This window comes from Triticum aestivum, chromosome 1A, assembly GCF_018294505.1.
Source record: "Triticum aestivum cultivar Chinese Spring chromosome 1A, IWGSC CS RefSeq v2.1, whole genome shotgun sequence".
NCBI lineage: Eukaryota > Viridiplantae > Streptophyta > Magnoliopsida > Poales > Poaceae > Triticum > Triticum aestivum.
This window is the reverse complement of record NC_057794.1, coordinates 42,917,548-42,930,172: the sequence shown is the minus strand read 5'-3', so window position 1 is coordinate 42,930,172 and position 12,625 is coordinate 42,917,548.

Below are 12,625 nucleotides of genomic sequence, written 5' to 3'. Positions count from 1 at the left end.
ACCTGGCCGGACTCGGTTCGGTCACCGGAGCCGTCATCACGGTCTCTTTCTTGCACCGGCATTGGGTCACTGGAGCCGTCCTCATGTTCTTCTTCTTGCACCGGCATTAGGTCACCGTAGCCAGCTTGTTCACCCTCTCCTTCCAGACCATCGGTTTCGTTGAGAAACAACGAGACGGCATCACTTCCTTCTGCGATTATGTCCCTCAACAACGCTTCTTTTGCTTCGTCTAGGGCGGTGTCCATAGTTTCTACAAATATTTACAACATGGCAATTATTATTCAAACATGATAGATGGATATATTAGTGCCAAACATAGAACTAGCTACCTAATCATAGTAAGCTATCAGGAGGGGGTATATATCGACAACGACGACACTACATCTATGTCCCTCGACGACCCTCGTTCCCGATAAAAAAAGAGGAAGAAGAAGAAAAAAAGAGGAGAAGAAAGAATAGAGGAGAAGAACTCCTCTATTCTTTCTTCTCCTCTTTTTTTCTTCTTCCTCTTCTTTTTTTATCCTCTTCTTCCTCTCATGTTCGAGAGCATCGCCGAGGGGTCGGGAGGTTGCCTAGTGTCAAAGGATTCAACAAAACCATGTCTTCATCATTAGGCGAAAGTAACATGTGCATGATGGTACGAAGCTCTCCAAAGTTATTTTGGAACGGAGTCCTAGATAGGATAATTCTCTTTTTGGTACAAAGTTCAGCAAGAACCTTCCAAATATCGTTATTTGGAAGGCCTTTGCTGAAATTCATACAAGAAGGCAAATTATCCTATCCGGGACACCATTCCAAAATAATTTTGGAGGACTTCGTCATGCCCTGGTTACTTCTGGCTAATGATGAAGCCATGGATTTCTTCAATACTTTGACACTAGGAAACCTCTCTCGACCCCTCGGCGATCCTCGACCCCTTGAACCCTCGACGACCCTGGAACCCTCGACCCCTCGGCGATCTTCCTCTTCCTCTCATGTTCGAGAGGATCGCCGAGGGGTCGGGAGGTCGCGTAGTGTCAAAGGATTCAAGAAAACCATGTCTTCATCATTAGGCGAAAGTAACATGTGCATGATGGTACGAAGCTCTCCAAAGTTATTTTGGAACGGAGTCCTAGATAGGATAATTCGCTTTTTGGTACAAAGTTCAGCAAGAACCTTCCAAATATCGTTATTTGGAAGGCCTTTGCTGAAATTCATACAAAAAGGCAAATTATCCTATCCGGGACACCATTCAAAAATAATTTTGGAGGACTTCGTCATGCCCTGGTTACTTCCGGCTAATGATGAAGCCATGGATTTCTTCAATACTTTGACACTAGGAAACCTCTCTCGACCCCTCGGCAATCCTCAACCCCTCGAACCCTCGACGACCCTGGAACCCTCGACCCCTAGACGACCCTCGAACCCTCGAACCTCGACCCTATAGAACCCTCGAACCCTCGACCCTGAAACCCTCGACCCTTGAGCCCTTAACGACCCTCGACCCTCTACCCTAGTTCCCGACCCTCGACCCCTCGGCGATCCTCGACACCCTCATTCCCGATAAAAATTAAGAAGAAGAAGAAGAAGAAGAAGAAGAAGAAGAAGAAGAAGAAGAAAGGAATAGCTAGAGGAGAAGATCGAAGAAAAAAAGAAGAAAAAAAGAGGAGAAGAAGAAAGGAATAGTGGAGAAGAAGAAAAAATAGAATATATTCTATTTTCTCTTCTTCTCCACTATTCCTTTCTTCTTCTCCTCCTCTTTTTCTTCTTTTTTCTTCTTCTGATTTATTTCTCCTCTTCTTCCTCTCCTCTTCTTCTTCTTATTTAGTTCTCTCGACTCCTCGTCCCTCTCTCGACCCCTCGACGACCCTCGTCCCTGATAACATTTTTTCTCCCCTCGCCACCTCTCGACCTCTCGTCCAACTCTCGACCCCTCATCATCATCTATCACCCCCTCATTTTCTTTAGCATATATCCATGAACAAAATAATAATTCATATATAGAAAAAATGCTATATGAACATACATACATATGAGCATATACAGAGAGCATATACATAACCAAATCCATATACAGAGAGCATATACATACATACATACATATGAGCATATACATACATACATAGCCATACATACATACATACATACATACATACATACATACATACATACATAGCCATACATATGAGCCTCTCGGCGGCGATGGTCAGAGCGACAGGGATCGATGGGAAGGGGGAGCTCACTTGGGGCGCGACAGGGAGGAGGCCGGGGACGGGGAGGAGGCCGGCGACGGCGCGTGGGAGGCCGGCCACGCGGCGCAGGGCGACGGGGAGGGGGCCGGAGATTGTGCATGCAGCGACGAGGAGGAGGCCGGCAACGGCGCAAGCAGCGATGGGGACAAGGCCTGCGGCGGCGCGGGGCGACGGCGATGGGGAGCGGGCGACGACGGGCTCGGGGCGGCGACGACGACGACGAACGACCTGGGGGCGTCGAGGGCGAATGGGAGCGGTTGGTGAAATTTTCACAAGTGCTACCTTATATACCCAGAGCAATGGTCCCGGTTCGTGGCACGAACCGTGACCAATGCCCCCCTTTGGTCCCGGTTCGTGGCACCAACCGGGACCAAATGCCAATTTTCAGCAGCCCAAAGGGCGGGAAGCGGCGGCCTTTGGTCCTGGTTGGTGGAACCAACTGGGACCAAACGGGGGCATTGGTCACGGTTCGTGCCACGAACCGGGATCAATGCCCCCTTTAGTCCCGGTTGGTGCCACCAACCGGGAACAATGGCCTTGTGCTGCCCCGCGCCCAAAAGTTTAGTCCCACCTCGCTAGTTGAGAGGGCTCGGGAGTGGTTTATAAGCGCTGCTGCACCCACCTTCCCGAGCTCCTCTCAACTGCAGGCTTTCAGGCCTAATCTGTCACTGCAATGCCTGTGGGCCTACTGGGCCCGCTGCTGGCCTGAATCCTGGCCCATGGTAGGGTTTCTAGTCGTATTCAGGCCGTGGTGGCCCAGTAGGTGGCATTTTTTGATTTTTATTGCTTTATTTATTTTCTTTTGTTTTTTGCTTTATTTTTTAATTCTGCATGCTTTTAGTTTTAGAAAAATTATAAACTTTTTGTTAATGCCATTAGTTTTCAAATTTGAAAATAATTTTTTAGTTTTTTTGTTTTCTTTGTTGCTTTATTTATTTTATTTTGTGAGTAACTTTACTATAAAAATAGTTTTTTCCTGTTTTTTGATTTGTTTTTTGCATTATTTATTTTATTTTATTTTTTGCTTTAATTTTTAATTCTGTTTGCTTTTAGGTTAGCAAAATTATAAACTTTCTGTTACTGCCATTAGTTTTACAAAAATTATAAACTTTATGTTAGTGCCATTAGTTTTCAAATTTGAAAACACTTTTTTAGTTTTTTTGTTTTCTTTGTTGCTTTATTTATTTTATTTTGTGATTAACTTTACTATAAAAATAGTTTTTTCCTGTTTTTTTGATTTTTTTGCAGTATTTATTTTCTTTTGTTTTTTGCTTTAATTTTTAATTCTATTTGCTTTTAGGTTTGCAAAATTATAAACTTTCTGTTAGTGCCATTAGTTTTAGAAAAATTATAAAATTTCTGTCAGTGCCATTAGTTTTCCAATTTGAAAACACTTTTTTAGTTTTTTAGTTTTCTTTATTGCTTTATTTATTTTATTTTGTGATTAACTTTACTATAAAAATAGTTTTTTCCTGTTTTTTTGATTTGTTTTTTGCATTATTTATCTTCTTTTGTTTTTTGCTTTAATTTTTAATTCTGTTTGCTTTTAGGTTAGGAAAATTATAAACTTTCTGTTAGTGCCATTAGTTTTAGAAAAATTATAAATTTTCTGTTAGTGCCATTAGTTTTCAAATTTGAATAGTTAAAATTTGAATTCTCTGAAAATTGTTTGAATCACAAGTTTGTGATTAACTTACTAAAAAATGAGAATAGATGAAAGTTGAAAGTTTCTATTAGTGCCATTAGTTTTAGAAAGTTGAAAGTTGAAAGTTGGCATGGGCCAGGGACTAATGGTCATGGTATTACGAGGGCCGAACCATAAGGCATGAAAGCATTTCAAATGAACTCTGAAAAAGTTGAAAGTTGGGATGGTATCATAATTTCACCCACATAGCATGTGCATGTACAAAACGGGCAATGGTAGCATGTTCGTGTGTTAAAAAGTTGCGGGAGAAAGTCTTCACTTTTTCTTCGCTTGTGTCATTTGCTTATTGCGCCGTAACCATGGATAATCTTCATTGTTTATCAGGATGCTTGGGTCAGCCTTGACATTGAAGGGAGGAATTTCATGAAACTTTTCATAATCTTCAGACATGTCTGTCTTGCCGTCCACTCCCAGGATGTCCCTTTTTCCTGAAAGAACTATGTGGCGCTTTGGCTCATCGTATGATGTATTCGCTTCCTTATCTTTTCTTTTTCTCGGTTTGGTAGACATGTCCTTCACATAGATAACCTATGCCACATCATTGGCTAGGACGAACGGTTCGTCAGTGTACCCAAGATTTTTCAGATCCACTGTTGTCATTCCGTACTGTGGGTCTACCTGTACCCCGCCGCCTAACAGATTGACCCATTTGCACTTAAACAAAGGGACCTTAAAATCAGGTCCGTAGTCAAGTTCCCATATGTCCACTATGTAACCATAATATGTATCCTTTCCGCTCTCGGTTGCTGCATCAAAGCGGACACCGCTGTTTTGGTTGGTGCTCTTTTGATCTTGGGCGATCGTGTAAAATGTATTCCCATTTATCTCGTATCCTTTGTAAGTCAATACAGTCAAAGATGGTCCCCTGGACAACAAGTACAACTCATCACAAACAGTGTTGTCACCTCTGAGACGTGTTTCCAACCAACTGCTGAAAGTCCTGATGTGTTCACATGTAATCCAGTCGTCGCACTGCTCCGGGTGTTTGGAGCGCAGACTGTTCTTGTGTTCATCGACATACGGGGTCACCAAGGTAGAGTTCTGTAGAACTGTGTAGTGTGCTTGAGACCAAGAATATCCGTCCCTGCATATTATTGAGTCTCTTCCAAGAGTGCCTTTTCCAGTCAGTCTCCCCTCATACCGCGATTTAGGGAGACCTATCTTGTTAAGGCCAGGAATGAAGTCAACACAAAACCCGATAACATCCTCTGTTTGATGGCCCATGGAGATGCTTCCTTCTGGCCTAGCGCGATTACGGACATATTTCTTTAGGACTCCCATGAACCTCTCAAAGGGGAACATATTGTGTAGAAATACGGGCCCCAGGATGACAATCTCGTCGACTAGATGAACTAGGACGTGCGTCATGATATTGAAGAAGGATGGTGGGAACACCAGCTCGAAACTGACAAGACATTGCGCCACATCACTCCTTAGCCTTGGTACGATTTCTGGATCGATCACCTTCTGAGAGATTGCATTGAGGAATGCACATAGCTTCACAATGGCTAATCGGACGTTTTCCGGTAGAAGCCCCCTCAATGCAACCGGAAGCAGTTGCGTCATAATCACGTGGCAGTCATGAGACTTTAGGTTCTGAAACTTTTTCTCTGGCATATTTATTATTCCCTTTATATTCGACGAGAAGCCAGTCGTGACCTTCATACTGAGCAGGCATTCAAAGAAGATTTCTTTCTCTTCTTTCGTAAGAGCGTAGCTGGCAGGACCTTTATACTGCTTCGGAGGCATGCCGTCTTTTTCGTGCAAACGTTGCAGGTCCTCCCGTGCCTCAGGTGTATCTTTTGTCTTCCCATACACGCCCAAGAAGCCTAGCAGGTTCACGCAAAGGTTCTTCGTCACGTGCATCACGTCGATTGAGGAGCGGACCTCTAGGTCTTTCCAGTAGGGTAGGTCCCAAAATATAGATTTCTTCTTCCACATGGGTGCGTGTCCCTCAGCGTCATTCGGAACAGCTAGTCCACCGGGACCCTTTCCAAAGATTACGTAGTGTAAATCATTGACCATAGCAAGCGCGTGATCACCGGTGCACATGGCGGGCTTCTTCCGGTGATCTGCCTCGCCTTTGAAATGCTTGCCTTTCTTTCGACATTGATGGTTGGTCGGAAGAAATCGACGATGGCCCAGGTACACATTCTTCCTGCATTTGTCCAGGTATATACTTTCAGTGTCATCTAAACAGTGCGTGCATGCGTGGTATCCTTTGTTTGTCTGTCCTGAAAGGTTACTGAGAGCGGGCCAATCGTTGATGGTCACGAACAGCAACGCCTTAAGGTTAAATTCCTCCTGTCTGTGCTCATCCCACGTATGTACACCGTTTTCATTCCACAGCTGTAAAAGTTCTTCAACTAATGGCCTTAGGTACACATCAATTTCGTTGCCGGGTTGCTTAGGGCCTTGGATGAGAACTGGCATCATAATGAACTTCCGCTTCATGCACATCCAAGGAGGAAGGTTATACATACATAGAGTCACGGGCCAGGTGCTGTGATTGCTGCTCTGCTCCCCGAAAGGATTAATGCCATCCGCGCTTAAAGCAAACCATACATTCCTTGGGTCCTTTGCAAACTCATCCCAGTACTTTCTCTCGATTTTTCTCCACTGCGACCCGTCAGCGGGTGCTCTCAACTTCCCATCTTTCTTTCGGTTCTCACTGTGCCATCGCATCAACTTGGCATGCTCTTCGTTTTTGAACAGACGTTTCAACCGTGGTATTATAGGAGCATACCACATCACCTTCGCAGGAACCCTCTTCCTGGGGGGCTCGCCGTCAACATCACCAGGGTCATCTCGTCTGATCTTATACCGCAATGCACCGCATACCGGGCATGCGTTCAGATCCTTGTATGCACCGCGGTAGAGGATGCAGTCATTAGGGCATGCATGTATCTTCTCCACCTCCAATCCTAGAGGGCATACGACCTTCTTTGCTGCGTATGTACTGTCGGGCAATTCGTTATCCTTTGGAAGCTTCTTCTTCAATATTTTCAGTAGCTTCTCAAATCCTTTGTCAGCCACAACATTCTCTGCCTTCCACTGCAGCAATTACAGTACGGTACCGAGCTTTGTGTTGCCATCTTCGCAATTGGGGTATAACCCTTTTTTGTGATCCTCTAACATGCGATCGAACTTCAGCTTCTCCTTTTGACTAATGCATTGCGTCCTTGCATCGATAATGACCCGGCGGAGATCATCATCATCGGGCACATCGTCTGGTTCCTCTTGATCTTCAGCAGCTTCACCCGTTGCAGCATCATTGGGCACATCGTCTGGTTCCTCTTGATCTTCACCAGCTCCCCCCGTTGCAGCATCACCGTATTCCGGGGGCACATAGTTGTCATCGTAGTCTTCTTCTTCGCCGTCTTCCATCATAACCCCTATTTTTCCGTGCCTCATCCAAACATTATAGTGTGGCATGAAACCCTTGTAAAGCAGGTGGGAGTGAAGGATTTTCCGGTTAGAGTAAGACCTCGTATTCCCACATTCAGTGCATGGACAACACATAAAACCATTCTGCTTGTTTGCCTCAGCCGCATCGAGAAACTCATGCACGCCCTTAATGTACTCGCGAGTGTGTCTATCACCATACATCCATTGCCGGTTCATCTGCGTGCATTATATATAATTAAGTGTCCAAATTAATAGAAGTTCATCATCACATTAAAACCAAAGTGCATACATAGTTCTCATCTAACAACATATAGCTCTCCAGAGCATCTAACTAATTAAACCATACATTGAAACTATGTAAAACATTTCAATGCGAAAACAAATGCAATCATAATCGCAACCAAGGTAACAATTGATCCAACGGCATAATGATACCAAGCCTCGGTATGATTGGCATATTTTCTAATCGTTCTAATCTTCAAGAGCATTGCATCCATCTTGATCTTGTGATCATCGACGACATCCGCAACATGCAACTCCAATATCATCTTCTCCTCCTCAATTTTTTTTATTTTTTCCTTCAACAAATTGTTTTCTTCTTCAACTAAATTTAACCTCTCGACAATAGGGTCGGTTGGCATTTCCGATTCACATACATCCTAGATAAATAAAATCTATGTCATGTTGGTCGGCATAATTTTCATAAACAATAAATGAACCAATAGTTATAAAGATAATATACATACCACATCCGAATCATAGACAGGACGAGGGCCGACGGGGGTGGATACCAAAACCATCGCACTATATAAGATGCAATAATAAATGTAAGAAAATGATACAAGTATCTATCTAAACATACAAGTAAGAATATTTTTCCTTTCAGAAAGAAGATAAGAACAAGAGGCTCACCACGGTGGTGTCGGTGATGAGATCAGCACGGGTGATCGACGGCAGTGAAGACGGGGACGGGGCGTGACGGACCACTAAATCTAGACAAATCTTGAGGAAAATGGAGCTTGGAGGTCGATCTTCGAGAGGAGAAAGCTTAAGTAGTGTGGCACGGGCATTCCATCGAACACCTCATGTGCATAGGAGGTGAGCTAGAGCACCACAAAGCCCTCTCCCCCTCGGCCAGAAAAAAGAAAGCACTGTGCTCTGCTCTTGCGCGAGGGGGTATATATAGGCACCTCATTGGTCCCGGTTGGTGACATGAGCCGGGACTAAAGGGGAGCCTTTGGTCCCGGTTCAAGCCACCAACTGGGACCAATGGTGGTGGGCCAGGAGCGAGGCCCATTGGTCCTGGTTCATCCCACCAACCAGGACCAAAAGGTCCAGATGAACCGGGACAATGGCCCACGTGGCCCGGCCGGCCCCCTGGGCTCACGAACCGGGACCAATGCCCACATTGGTCTCGGTTCTAGACTGAACCGGGACTAATGGGCTGACCCGGCCTGGACCAAAGCCCTGTTTTCTACTAGTGCCGTTAACTTTTGACCAAGTCAAACGGGCCGGCTTTGTAAGCTAAATGGGCCAGTGGTGGGCCGTGGCACATGTCGACATATCATAGGCGCCTATCTGACCGACTGACGAGCTGACACGTGTTTCGTCCGGCCAATAAGAATTTTACACGTGGAAATTTCCCATTGGTCGGGGCTGTTAACAGGTTATCGGATCCAAAACCCGACCCGATAGCTTAACGGCGTTCCGTTATGGTGGATGCCACGTGTCGGTCACCCTTGACGAAATCACTTCTGTGACGCGTGATTTATCGTCATGGAAGTGGACACTTCCGTGATGATAATTTTGGTAATGTCATGGAACACTTCCACGACAGCACAGGTATGACTATCTTGATTTTTTCATAAAATCGTCATGGATGTACATGCATGACAAAAAATGCGACATACTGTGACAAACACGTATCATCACGGAAGTGTATTTTTTTTGTAGTGAAATGAATTGATCCCACAAAGAATTGTTATAGGTTATAGGATGGTAATTAATTTTGGAAAATTAAACAAAGCTACTAGGAAAGATTATTATCATCTGCCATCCATTAATTAAATGCTAGAAAGACTATCGAAACATACACACTTTTGCTTTCTAGATGGTTATTCTGGTTTTTCCCAAATACTTGTGTCATAGGAGGATCAAGAAAAAACTACTTTTACATGGCCTTTTGGTACCTTTGCTTATAGACGTATGCCATTTGGTTTATGTAATGCACCCGCTACTTTTCAAAGATGTATGACTGCTATATTATCTGACTTTTGTGAAAAGATTGTCGAGGTTTTCATGGATGATTTCCCCGTTTATAGAACTTCTTTTGATGATTGCTTAAGCAACCTTGATCGAGTTTTGCAGAGATGTGAAGATACTAATCTTTTCTTGAATTGGGAGAAGTGCCACTTTATGGTTAATGAAGGTATTGTCTTGGGGCATAAAATCTCCAAAAGAGGTATTGATGTTGATAAAGCTAAAGTTGATGCTATTGAAAAAATGTAGTGTCCTAAAGATATCAAAGGTATAAGAAGTTTTCTTGGTCAAGATGGTTTCTATAAGAGATTTATTAAAGACTTCTCTAAAATTTCTAGGACTCTCACTAATCTCTTGCAAAAAGATGTTCCATTTGTTTTTGATGATGATTCTGTAGAAGCATTTGAAATCCTTAAGAAAGCCTTAATCTCTACACCTATTGTTCAACTGCCTGATTGGAACCTAACCTTTGAAATTATGTGTGATGCTAGTGATTATGTTGTTGCTGCTGTTATAGGACAAAGAGTTGATAAAAAATTAAATGTTATCCATTATGCTAGTGAAACTCTAGACAGTGCTCAAAGAAATTATGCTACTACTGAAAAATATTTTTTAGCAGTTGTGTTTGGTTGTGACAAGTTTAGATCTTATATTGTTGATTCTAAAGTAAATGTTCCCACTGACCATGTTGCTGTTAAATATCTTATGGAAAAGAAAGATGCTAAACCTAGACTTATTAGATGTGTTCTCTTGCTACAAGAATTTGATTTACATATTATTGATAGAAAGGGAGCTGAGAACCCTGTAGCAGATCACTTGTCCAGGCTAGAAAATGTTCTTGATGACCCACTACCTATTGATGATAGCTTTCATGATGAACGACTAGCTGCCATAAATGCTTCTCGTAGTACTCCATGGTATGCAGACTATGCCAATTATATTGTTGCTAAATGTTTACCTCCTAGTTTCACATACCAACAAAATAAAAAAGTTTTTCTATGATTTAAGACATTACTTCTGGGATGACCCACACCTTTATAAAGAAGGTGTAGATGGTGTTATTAGACGTTGTGTACCTGAGCATGAACGAGAACAAATCCTACGCAAGTGTCACTCCAAGGCCTACGGAGGACACCATATGCTGATGATAGAATTGCACACAAGGTATTAGAATCCGGTTTTTATTGGCCTACCCTTTTTAAGGATGCCCGTAAGTTTGTCTTGTCTTGTGATGAATGCCAAAGAATTGGTAATATTAGTAGATGTGAGGAAATTCCTATGAATTATTCACTTGTTATTGAACCATTTGATGTTTGGGGATTTGATTATATGTGACATTTTCCTTCGTCTAATGGGTATACACATATTTTGGTTGTTGTTGATTATGTTACTAAGTGGGTAGAAGCTATTCCAACTAGTAGTGCTGATCATAACACTTCCATTAAAATGCTTAAAGAAGCTATTTTTGCAAGGTTTGAAGTCCCTAGATATCTAATAACTGATGGTGGTTCACACTTCATTCAAGGTGCTTTTACATAAATTGCTTGCTAAGTATGATGTTAACCATAGAATTGCATCTCCATATCATCCTCAGTCTAGTGGTCAAGTAGAATTGAGTAACCAAGAAAAGAAATTGATCTTGCAAAAGACTGTTAATAAATCTAGAAAGAATTTGTTTAAGAAACTTGATGATGCATTATGGGCTTATAGAAATGCTACTAAAAAACCCTATGGGTATGTCTCCATATAAAATGGTTTATGGAAAAGCATGTCACTTACCTCTTGAACTAGAACATAAAGCTTATTGGGCAATTAAAGAGCTCAACTATGATTTCAAATTTGCCAATGAGAATAGGTTATTTGACATTAGCTCACTTGGTGAATGGAGAACCCAAGCCTATGAGAATGCCAAATTGTTTAAAGAAAAGGTTAAAAGATGGCATGACAAAAGGAAACAACAAAAGCATGAATTTAATGTAGGCGACCATGTCCTGCTATACAATTCTTGTTTAAGATTTTTTGTAGGAAAACTTCTCTCTAAATGGGAAGCGCATTACATTATCGAGGAAGTTTATCGTTCTGGTGCCATAAAGATCAACAACTCCAAAGGCCCTAACCCGAAGGTGGTAAACGGGTAAAGAATCAAACATTATATCTCGGGTAATCCAAATATGTTGAAACCAATATTATTAATACCATAACACCCGAGGAGTACATAAGGGAAACTTTCCAAAACGCTCCAGACCTCCAAAAAGGAATATGTATGTGATGCGGTAAGTAAACCGACTCCAAAACTTTTCCAAAAGCAATATTACTCTGTTTTGGAATATTTTAAGCGTTAGGAAAATAAAAAGTAGTCTGAAAAGTGCACGAGAAGGAGACGAGCCCTGGGGGCGCGCCCAACCCCCTGGACGCGCCTCCCAGGCTTGTGGCCAACTCGTGTGTCTTCTGGACTCCGTTTTCTTGTAGTACACTCATTCTGGTCGGTAAAAATTCATTTTCTATTCTCCCAAAGGTTTTGACCACCGTACCATGGCAATATCCTATGCTCTTGTTTCGAGTTGTTTTTTCTGACAGATCTAGATCACCCTGACGTCGCCAAGCGCTCCGAAGGACAGGTTCTTTGAAAAGGTTATCAACCCCTACCTCGTGGAAGTGCTGCAACACCCTCAAACCATTGAGATGCGTGAGGGGGTGCTTCACATCCACGACGTTCAAGGACCAAGGAGGACCGGAAGCGTGGAGTCCAGGTTGGAAGCAGTGGAGAAGGATGTCTTCAAGTGCCAAGGGATAGTGGAACGAGGACTCAATGCCAATCACCTCATGATCATAGATTTTACCCGTGACCACAAGTTGGATGCTAGTGATATTAGGAAGGCCATCTTCAAACCTCATAAGAAAATCGAGCATCTCCAAGCCCAGATCTATGACCTGCCAAACCAAAACTGTGAGAATGAATATAGATTTAAGAGGATGAGTTTGCCTGTAGATTTGAGTATCCTAGAGACTCGTTCATCTTTCT